Source organism: Enhydra lutris, unplaced genomic scaffold (assembly GCF_002288905.1).
Source record: "Enhydra lutris kenyoni isolate GAN:26980312 unplaced genomic scaffold, ASM228890v2 scaffoldscaffold42, whole genome shotgun sequence".
Lineage (NCBI taxonomy): Eukaryota > Metazoa > Chordata > Mammalia > Carnivora > Mustelidae > Enhydra > Enhydra lutris.
The window spans coordinates 3,064,252-3,073,022 of record NW_019154126.1 but is presented as its reverse complement, the minus strand read 5'-3'; the positions used below and the strand labels follow the sequence as shown (position 1 = coordinate 3,073,022).

Sequence of the window (8,771 nt, the reverse complement as noted above, 5' to 3'; positions counted from 1 at the left end):
ACTTTTTACAGATGTAAAAGCAGACAATGTATTGTTTTCTAGCCCCCAAATCACTTTGTTTATGCATTATAGTGTAGAAGTGTGGAGTCTCAATCAAACAGTAGCTCGTGCTTCTTTAAGAGGGATTCCGTTTTGCTCACAGGTAATCCTGCCTACACACTCAAGCCAAGGTGGGGTGGCACTCCATCTGAGTAACCAACTGCTTAAACCTCTCAACTTTCATAACAGAAATGCAGATATAACAGATTATTGAAGCCCACAGCCACCAAGTCCAGACCCAATGCCACATGCCACCAACACCCACCAAACATGCACTGCCAATTCCTTTTGGTTCGAAGTCGAACATGGCAACTCTTCATGATCAGCTGATTCAGAATCTTCTTAAGGAGGACTATATTGCCAGAATAAGATTACAAGTTGGGGTTGGTACTGTCAGCATCTTAATGAAAGACCTGGCAGATGAACTTGCTCTTGTTGATGTCATGGAAGACAAACTGTAGGGAGAGATGATAGTTCTCCAACATAGCAGTCTTTTCCTTAGAACACCAAAAATTGTCTCTGGCAAACACCATAATGTGACTGCAAACTCTAAGCTGGTTATCACAGATGGGTCATGTCAGCAAGAGGGAGAAAGCCATCCTAATTTGATCCAGCATAATGTGAGCATCTTTAAATTCAACATCCTTAATATTGTAAAATATAGCCCAAACTGTAAGTTGCTTGTTGTTTCCATCCTAGTGGATATCTTGACCTACGTGGCTTGGAAGATAAGTAGATTTCTCCAAAACTGTGTTATTGGAAGTGGTTGCAATCTGGATTCAGCCCAGTTCCACTACCTAATAGAGTTTACCCATTAAGCTGTCATGGGTGGGTCCTTGGGGAGCATGGAGACTCTAGAGTACCTGTATGGAATAGAATAATGTTGCTGGTGTTTTCCTGAAGAATCTGCACCCTGACTTAGGCACAGAAGCAGATAAGGAATAGTGGAAAAAGGTTCACAGACAGGCAGTCGATAGTACCTATGAGGGGATCAAATTGAAAGGCTACACATCCTGGGCCACTGGGCTGTCTGTGGCAGACTTGGGAGAAAGTATAATGAAGAATCTTAGGTTGGATGCATCCAATTTCCACAATGATTAAGGATCACTATGGAATAAAAGATGATGTCTTCCTTATGGTTCCTTGCATCTTGAGACAGAATGGAATCTCAGACGTTGTGAAGGTGAATTTGATCCCTGAGGAAGATACCCATTTGAAGAAAAGTGCAGATACACTTTGAGGGATCCCAAAACAGCTGTAGTGTTAAAGTTTTCTAATGTTATACTACTTCACCCTCTAGACGATTTTAGTTGGAGGCTGTGTATATTGTCCTTATTATCTGATATGTTACACAAGCAGTAATACTAAGAGGCCTAGGAAAAAATACCGATTTCCCAAAGTTATAAATAGGAAACCCTGCACCTATAACCTGATACTGGGTGATCCCTATCTTGTGTTGTTCTAAATTGGTTCCTGTAAAATAGTTCTACCACCTCAAGGCACCACTGCCAATGTTGCTATACTGTAGTTGTTCTTCATTCCAGATGAGTCTTTACTGTGTGTTATAGAACTTCTGATCCCCTCACCCAACATGTCAGCCCAACTTTTTTTTCTCCAGTCAATCACATCCTGGGATCTAATAGATAAATTCAATATTGCTGTCCTAAAGGATCTCATTTTGTATCCTATGTGTATCAGAATACGGTATACATGGAAACATAATAGAAAAAGAAAGATCTACAAATAAACAATGTAACCAACTGAAATACCAAATAAACTTTGTACAGTGAAAAAAAAAAAAAAGAAACACAGATATGACATCCACAAGTGTTACTGAGATTATGAATATGTCTTTAATCAGCAACCATTGCTTTAAAGTTCTTGCCAAAGAGTACAGCCTTGAATCACCTATTCAGATAGTAGTTTTGTGAATGCTTCTTTCCTACTCCCCATGTTTCCTTCCAGTAGAAGAATCTCAATGACAAAACATCTTGACTTTTCTCTGCCATACTTAGCTAATCTTACTGGAGAATCTGGAAGAAGAAACTGAGTATGCATAAGCTAGACTCCTTGACTTTCACTTGGGAAAAGAGCAAGTATTCTGTTTCTCCTAAGCCTTTTGTTAAGGGCCTTCCTTGCTCCAGTGCTGCCTGATAATGTGTAGAGGCGTCAGTCTGTTTCTAGGGTTCAGTAGTGGAGAGCCCTCTTGCCCAACACTTAAAAGCCACAGTTTCCAAAATTAGCTATTTAAGTAATGAAGGTGGTATTTGCAACCTCCATCTGCTAACTGATATATTTTATTTTGCAGTCAATTAGGAATGTGTTCAGTAAAAAATGTGTCTGTATTGGGCCCCAGCTAACACCCAACAACTACTAAAGTCCAACAGAAAAAAATTAAATGTAATAAAGGTAGACTCCCACACCATCGACTCACTCTTTGAGGCTGAAAAGTTCTACCCTGGTGTCATTTATACCAATGTTTAGGTAGAGCATATTAAAATGAATCTTCTCAGAATCGCCTTCACTGAGTCAGACATTAATGTTAGCTTTTACTAGAAGTCATTATGAAAAAGGGCTGTGTAAAATAACATATATATCTGCTGATTGCTAAAAACAGTATCTGTTACATGTCTGTTGCTCAATGCTTCACTTGATTATCCCATGTGGAATTTTTACTTTAGAATTTAGAAGGAGAATATTGTCTTTACTCAAAAACTGATACGCTTACTTGGCAAGGTAGAAATAACTGTGTAACCTAGATAATTCTCTCTTTTGATTTCACTAGCAGGAAATCCCTGGTCTAGAGTAGTGCACAGGAATTGTAATAGCCTATATGAAGAGCATTCTTGCTTCATTCTCTTCATAGCTTTAGCATCTAATTTCCATTTCAAAAACCTGCACACAATCAGTTTTGTAAGCCATCCCATAGTCTAGAATGTAAATAAAGCACAATTAAAGTAATATAGGAAAATTAAAGCAAAGGATTTCCAGTTTCCAGTCTAGCATGTAAGGACCTTGAAAGTCTTCACTCCTGACCTCACAAAAAGAAAAATCCAGGACAAACTAAAAATCAACTATTCTTCTTAGATCCCCCCATGGGGTTGAGGTCACTGCCACCCCCCTCTTCCAACTGAACAGACAGTTAGATACAATCACAATTTATCAAAGCAGAATCCCAGGAGCAGAAACTTCTACAAGGACCAGAACAACAATGGCAAAACTTAATCTGTAATTGATGAATTGCTGGAGGCTCAGTGTAGGCAAGTTTGAGAGTTAAAAATCATAGGCTGATCCAACTTTAGGAAGGCCTCCAAAGTTTTGTGAGGCTTACCAGACTCTCAGTGAAAACTGGAGATAAATCTCCTCTTGCTTCTGGCAAACAACAGCCACTTTGAAGTAGGCCTAGATAATTCTGTTCTTCTTTTCACAAGGCCTGCCCTCAAGATAAGCTATTGTACCAGAACCTAACTAACCAGGGTTTTATCAGTCTAACCAATATAGGAGAAGGCAAATATATAACTCCAGTCAACTCTAGCCTTCCTATCTCACCAAAAGAGGAAACAAACAACAACAACAACAACAAAAACAACAAAATCCAAAACTGAGATCACAACCAGAGGCACAGACTCTCTAAAAGACTGATACCTGATCATAGACTAGAGAATCCTTCCCCTCCCCTAAACAGCTTATCATTTCATCAGCAGGGCTTCTGCATAATAAGAGGGGGATATAACAGAAAGAACTATGTATCCCAGATCTTATTTAAGAAAAGTCTCTAGGGAAATCCAAGGAAAACAGCAGAGACAAAAACAAGGACATCAAAGGAAATTTTTGCCTATGATACATAGGGCCACAGCGAGAAGTAAACACAGCCTAACCTCTAACCACATAACCATAAAGGCTCATGTTAGATGCCTATTCACCTTAATTCCTTTTATACAGTATATCATGCCTGGATTTCAACCAAAAACATTTTAAGGGACAGAGAGGGCACCAAAACCAGACTCAAATGTGGCAGAGATGTTGGAATGATCAGACTGGAAATGAAAACAACTATCATTAATATGGCAAGAGTTTCAGTGGAAAAAGTGGGCAAGATGCAAGTACATGGTTAATGTAAGCAGAGAGATAAGAGACTCAAACCAAGAATCAAAAGGACATGCTGGAAATTAGAAACACCACAATAGAAATGAAGAATGCCTCTGATGGACTCATCAACAGACTGGATACTACTAAGGAAATAATCAAAGATACTGAAGAAATATTAATAGAAACTTCCAAAACTGAAATGCGATGAGAAAAATAAATGAAAAAGCAGAATATCCAACAACTTGAGACAATTATAAAATGTATAATATATGCATAATGGGAATAAGAAGGAGAAGAAGAGAGAAAATAATTGAAGAAATATGTGAAGCAATAATGACCAAGAGTTTCCAAAATTAATGATAGACACTAAACCACAGACCCAGGAAGCTCAGATAACAGCAAGCAGGATAAATATCAAAAAATCTACACTGAATACCGAACTTTTGTATTAGCATGGACGGGACTGGAAGAGATTATGCTGAGTGAAATAAGCTAAGCAGACAGAGTCAATTATCACATGGTTTCACTTACTTATGGAGCATAAGGAATAACACGGAGGACTTTGGGAGTCAGAGAGAAGTGAGTTGGGGGAATCGGAGGGGGAGATGAACCATGAGAGGCTGTGGACTCTGAGAAACAAACTGAGGGTTTTGGAGGGGAGGAGGGTGTGGGGGTTGGGTGAGCCTGGTGGTGGCTATTAAGGAGGGCATGTATTGCATGGAGCACTGGGTGTGCTGCATAAACAATGAATCTTGGAACACTGAAAAATAAAATAAAATAAAATTTAAAAAAACAACACTTTGGCATATATCCAAACCACAGAAAAATAAAGACAAAGAGAAAAATTTGAAAGATGCCAAAGGAGGGAAAAGCCTTACTATGAAAGACCAAATATAAGAATGTCACTCTTTTTCATTACAACTTCTCTTTAGAACCATGCAAACAAGAATAGAATGAAATAAAGAAAAATGCCACACTCTAGAATCCAATGAAATTATCCTGTAAAATTTGGAATATGGTTCCAGCCTCATCAGAATTTCAATGTTCTGATAGTGCAGCAGCCTTTGTACACCTCAGGAATTATGTTATGGCCTAGAAAGTGGCTGTGCTGATCACTCCTTTCTTGGAGCCTTCCACAAGAGGAAATTTCTACATGCTTGCTTTAAAAAATAACTTCTTTGCTGAACTGAAGGAAAGAACTGTTTCTAGAAGAAATATTTTAAGGAATTCAGTACCAGTCAAGCAGCAGTATGTTTCACATCTAGCCAGGCCAACTAAGAATGAGAAAAGACACAAATTATTAATGTCAGAAATGAAAGAGGAGCTGATCTTTGATCCCATGGACATAAAACAGACAATAAAAAAATTATGAACACATTTATGCCCACAATTTGGTAATATAGATGAAATGGACCAAAATCTTAAATGATACATCTACTAAAACTCATCAAGGAGAAATATGTTACTTAAATAGGACTGTATCTACTAAAGAAACTGAATCAATAATTAATGCTTATCAAACAGAAAGGCACAGATGAATTCATTGGTGAATTCTACCAAGCATTTAGGGAAGGAATTATAACAATTCTCTACAATCTCTTCCAGAAAATAAAGCAGAAGAAATACTTTCTAACTCATTTTATGAAGCTAACATTACCTTAAAAACAAAGCCAAAGACATCATGAAAAAGGAGAACTACAAACCAATATTTTTTCATGAATACAAATACACAAATCCTCAAAAAGACATTAGCAAATTGATTCCTACCATGTATAAAAAAAGTTATACCCCACAACCAAGTGGGGTTGATGCCAGGTATGCAGAGCTGGTTCAACATTTGAAAAATCAATGAATGCCTCATCAGCACCCACTTCAGCTTTAGCCTTCCTGACAAAGTGCCCACTGTGTAGAAAGCCCAGGACCCCAGCCCTTGCCTGGCACAGTTCCAGGCAGGCAGCAAAAGTTCCCAAGCACACACAGTCTACATAGAGGATGATCATACACAAGACCATTCCTTCAAGTTTAAGTAGCTGTTCTGTCTAATCCATAGAAACAAACACAGAAAGTCAAGCAAAATAGGGAGACAGAAGAATATGTTCTAAAAGAAAGAATAAGACAAAAACCTCTTAAAAAGAACTAAGTGAAACAGAAATTAGTAATATGCCTGACATGAAATTAAAAGTAATGATCCTAAATATGCTCATCAAGCTGGAGAGAAGAGAAGATGAACTCAGTGAGACTTTCAATAGAGATAGAAAGTATTAAAAAGAACCAATCAGGGTTGAAGAATTCAATAACTGAAATAAACACACTAGAGGGAATCAACAGCAAACTAGCAGATACTGAAGAAATATCAGCAATCTGGAAGACAGGGTAATAGAAAGCACTTAAGTTAGACAGCAAAAAGAGAAAAGAATTTTAGAAATGAGGATAGGTTAAGGGATCTGTTGGGTAACATCAAGTGAACAAACATTCACATTATAAGTGTTCCAGAAAAGGACAAAAAGAGAGAAAGGAGTAGAAAACTTACTTGAATAAATCATAACTGAAAACTTCCTTAACCTAGGGAAGAAAATAGACTTCCAGGTCCAAGAAACACAGAGAGCTCCAAGGAAGATGAAACTGGGGAGGTCCACACCACCATATAATAATTAAAATGTTAAAGGTTAAAGATAAAGAGAGAATTTTAAAAGCAGCAAGAAAGAAGCAAAATGTTACCTACAAGGGAAAACCTATGAAGCTATCAGCTGATTTTTCAGCAGAAACTTTTTAAGCCCTAAGAGAGTGGCATGATATATTCAAAGTACTGAAAGGAAAAAATCTACAACCAGGAATACTCTACTGGGCAAAATTATCATTCATATTTGAATAAGAGATAAAGATTTTCTCAGACAAACAAAAGATAAAGCTTATCACCACTAAACCAGACTTATAAGAAATATTAAAGGGGCTTCTTTAAGAGGTAGGAAATAAATGGCCATAATTAGATCTAAGAGAATTATGAATATAAAAATGTAAAATATGATGGCATATACATAAAACCTGGAGGAAGGAAGAAAAAATAGAAAGAGGTTTTTGTTTTTTTTAAGAATGTGTTTTGAACTTCAATGACTGCTATGTACTTAATATAGACTGCTATGTACTTAGGATATTAATATATGAACCTCATGGTAACCACAAACCCAAAACCTATTCTAGATACACAAAAAAGAAAGAGAAAGAAAATGAAACATAACACAGCAGAAATTCATCAATCACAAAAGAGAGAGCAAGAGAAGAAGAAAGGAACTGAGAACTACAAAAACAACTTGGAAAACAACTAACAAAATGGCAATATGTACATACATATCAATAATTACTTTAAATGTAAATGGTCTAAATGCTCCAGTCAAAAGACACAGGCTGGCAGAATGGATTAAAAAAAACAAGACCCATCTATATTCTGCCTAAAAGAGAATCACCTCAGGCCTAAAGACACATACAGACTGAAAGTGAAGAAATGGAAAAATGTTTCCCATGCACATGAAAGTGAAAAAAAGCTTAAGTAGGAATACTTATATCAGACCAAATAGACTTTAAAACAAAGACTGTAGCAAGAGACAAAAAAGGGCATTACATAATGATTAAAAGATTGATCCAACAAGTGATTATAATGATTATAAATATCTATGCACCCAGCACTGGAGCACCTAAATACATAAATATTAATGAACATAAAGAAAGAAACTGATTGTAATACAATTATAGTAGGAAACTTTAACACCCCATAATGGATAGATCATCCAGGCAGAAAGTCAGTAAGAAAACAGTGTCTTTGAATGACTAGCTGCCTATGACAGATATATATACAGAACATTCCATCCAAAAACAACAGAATACATATTCTTTTCAAGTGCACATGTAACATTCTCCAAGATAAATCACATGTTAGGTCACAAAACAAGCCTCAATAAATTTAAGATCAAAATTATACCATGCAACTTTTCTAGTCAGTGATACTGAGACTAGAAATAAATCAGAAGAAAAAACTGGAAAAAATACAAACACATGGAGGCTAAACAACATGATATTAAACAACCTGTAGGTCAATGAAGCAATCAAAAAAGTAATGAGCACTAGGTGTTATATGCAAATAATAAATCATGGCATCAAAAACTAATGACATACTATATGGTGGCTAACATAACATAATATAAAAAAAAAAGAAATAAAATATACAAGGGGACAAAGGAAAATGAAAACAGAAGGGTCCAAAGTCATTGGGATGCAGCAAAAGCAGTTCTAAGAGGGAAATATGTAGCAATACTGGCTTACCTCAAGAAAAAGGAAAAAATTCCAATAAAAAATTTAAACTTACATTGAAAGGAACCACAAAGAGAGCAACAACCAAAGCCCAAAGTGAGTAAAAGGAAGGAAATAACAAAGATCAGAGTAGAAATGAGATAGAAACTAAAATAACAATTAAAAAAAAAAAAAGAAACCAAGATCTGGTTCTTTAAAAAGAAAATCAAAATTGATAAACTCTTAGCCAGACTCACCAAGAAAAAAATATAAAGGAACCAAATAAATACAATCAGAAATGAGAGAGAACTAAAAACTGACACCGCATAAATTAAAACAAAGGATTATGAGGGAATACTATG

At 36.3% G+C, this 8,771-nt stretch overlaps 1 pseudogene; it reads left to right on the top strand.

The window, feature by feature from the left end:
• Positions 1–344: 344 nt before the first annotated feature.
• On the top strand, positions 345–1,279 carry LOC111155569 (annotated as a pseudogene).
• Positions 1,280–8,771: the final 7,492 nt, after the last annotated feature.